This window comes from Suricata suricatta, chromosome 4 (genome assembly GCF_006229205.1).
Source record: "Suricata suricatta isolate VVHF042 chromosome 4, meerkat_22Aug2017_6uvM2_HiC, whole genome shotgun sequence".
Classification (NCBI taxonomy): domain Eukaryota; kingdom Metazoa; phylum Chordata; class Mammalia; order Carnivora; family Herpestidae; genus Suricata; species Suricata suricatta.
The window spans coordinates 24306130-24308994 of NC_043703.1; the positions used below are offsets into that span (position 1 = coordinate 24306130).

At 33.7% G+C, this 2865-nt stretch overlaps 1 non-coding gene across 1 annotated transcript; it reads left to right on the forward strand.

The window, feature by feature from the left end:
• Nucleotides 1-333: 333 nt before the first annotated feature.
• On the forward strand, nt 334-440 carry LOC115290941. The gene has a single exon (XR_003908316.1). It is a non-coding gene; the product is annotated as a U6 spliceosomal RNA (small nuclear RNA).
• Nucleotides 441-2865: the final 2425 nt, after the last annotated feature.

Here is a 2865-nt window from a genome sequence, read left to right on the forward strand (position 1 = left end):
CATAATGGTAAGGCTACTCATTAAAAAATAAGAATGCCACAGATCTAAAGAGAGGAAATACTTAAGGCAATTATATCTTATTTTTAAAAAATTTTTTAAAGTTTATTTATTTATGAGAGGGAGAAAGAGAGAGGGGAGTGAGCAGGGGAGGGACAGAGAGGTAGGGAAAGAGAATCCCATCCAGCTTCCCTGCTGTCAGCACAGAGCCCAATGCGGGGCTCAAACTCACAAATCATGAGATCATGACATTGTCTGAAACTAAGAATCCGATGCTTAACCAACTGAGCCACCCAGGTGCCCCAAGGCAATTGTATTTTAAAAGCAAGAATAATAGTGTTCACTTTGTTAGCACATATACTAAAACTGGAATGACACAGAGAAGATTAGCATAGCCTGTGTGCAAGGAAAAAAAGTGAGAAAAATAAAGGTGACTGAATGTAAATGAAGTTTCTACACCTCACTCTAAGTAGTAAAATGTTTTTGTTTTTTGTTTGTTTTTTGTTTTGTTTTGTTTTGTTTGACAGAGAGAGAGAGAGAGAGAGAAAGAGAGAGAGAAAGAGAGAAAGAGAAAGCATGAGCAGAGGAGGGGCAAAGAGAAAGGGAGAATCTCAAACAAGCTCTACATTGCTGGCACAGAGCCTGACATAGGGCTTGATCTTGTGAACCATGAGATCATGCCCTGAACTGAAACCGGAGTGGGACACTTAACTCACTAAGCCACCCAGACACTCCAGAAGTAAAACCCTTCTATCAGTAGATTGTGATAAGTTTTATCTGTCTGTCCTAATAGCCAAAGGAGCCACCAAGAAAACAATATAAATAAATCACGGTGGCGTTCTACCAAAAAAATTCAGGTAACTCACAGGAAGGCAATAAAAAGGAAACAGAACTGAGAACTAAAACAGAGAGCAACTAATAAAATGATAGATTTAAGTCCTAGCATATTAATAATTACAATGATTGTTAAATACAGATCCAACTATATTTCATCTACCAAAAACTCATTTCAAATACAATGATACAGTTATATTGAAAGCAAAAGGATGGAAAACGATACATCATTTGGGTATTACTTTAACAAAGCAAGGCAGAGATGGCTATATGTGCTCAGATAATACAGACTTCAGACAGAAAATTTATAGTGATAGAGACTTCATATGCTAATAAAAGTATCAATTATCAGTACATTATGATCCTAAATATGTATACACCAAATAACAAAGCTTTAAAGTACATTAAGCAAAGTCTGTTACAGCTGAAAGGAGAAATAAAAAAATCCACACATGTATTTGTGAATGTCAACACAATACTTTCAGTGATCAGGAAGCATATTAGGTCAACATATTAGGAAGGATATATAATAAATGAACAGCACAATCAATAACAGTAATACCAGTAATCACGTTCTTACGGTATTACTTGAGAAAAAAACATGTTGATTTAAGAAAAATACAATTGACCAGTATAATTCTATATGATGTACCTCAAAAAAAAATAATGCTGCAAGTATTCTCTGAGAGGTAAGAGCCAGAATGAGAAAAAAATACTTGTAAGCAAACAATCTTTAGACATGTAGGTAAATATAAACTAAACTCTGTTTCTACAAAATGATGGTAAAGATGATGATACTAATACTCATTAAATGAAAGTACAATACAGTATACACATCCATATATATGAATGTCTGTAATATTTATGTGCATGTATACATACCTATGCAAAGACAAATAATGGCAGAAGTAGCTGTAACTCCACTGACAAATCACCAATTTTCATCACATTCAGTGCTTTAAATATACTTTTTTGGGGGCACCTGGGTCATTTAGTAGGTTAAGCATCCAAACTCTTAGTTTCAGCTCATGATCTCATGGTTGGTGAGTTCAAGCCCCATATCAGACTCTGGCCTGACAGTGCAGAGCCTGCTTGGGATTCTCTCTCTCCCTCTCTCTCCACCCCTCCCCTGCCTACTCTTTCATTTCTCTCAAAATAAATATATAAATTTAAAAAATATACCTCTACATATACTTTTCTCAATTTTTGATAGATAAAACAGACAAAAATGTAGTAATAGAGAAAATATCAACATCATAATAAATAAATTTTATTCATCTTTTATGGAACCTTCAATGAACAATTAGAAAGAAATCTTTTATTTTCTCTTGAATACAAACATTTTTCAAAAATAGACAATGTTATAGACTTCACAGTGACTCACAAAGAATTGCAAATTTTGGTATCATGCATAAATTTTTAAAGCACTGCAATTAAATTAGAATTATTTTTAATTATTTTTTCTTTTTCAAATTTTTATTTAGACTTAGTTATAGTGTAATATTGGTTTCAGAAGTAGAATTTAGTAATTCATCACTTACATATAACACCCAGTGCTCGACGCAAGTGCCTTCCTTAATACCCATCACACATTTAGACTAACACCCTTCCATGTCCTCCCCAGCAAGCCTGCTTGTTCTCTATAGTTAAGAGTTTCTCATGGTTTGCCTTCCCTCTCTTCTTTTCCCCTTCCCCTATGTTCATCTGTTTTGTTTCTTAAATTCCACATATGAGTGAAATTATATGGCATTTGTCATTCTTAACTGACTTCTTTTGCTTAGCATAATACACTCTAACTACATCCACATTGTTGTAAAAGACAGGATTTCATTCTTTTTAGTGGCTGAGTAATATATATATATATACAATGGAATATTGTGTATACATATATACAATATACAATGGAATATTGTATATATACACACACATACACACACACACACACACACACATCTTGTTTATCCTTTCATCAGTCAATGGACATTTGGGCTCTTTCCATAATTTGGCTATTTTTGATAGCACTGCTATAACAAT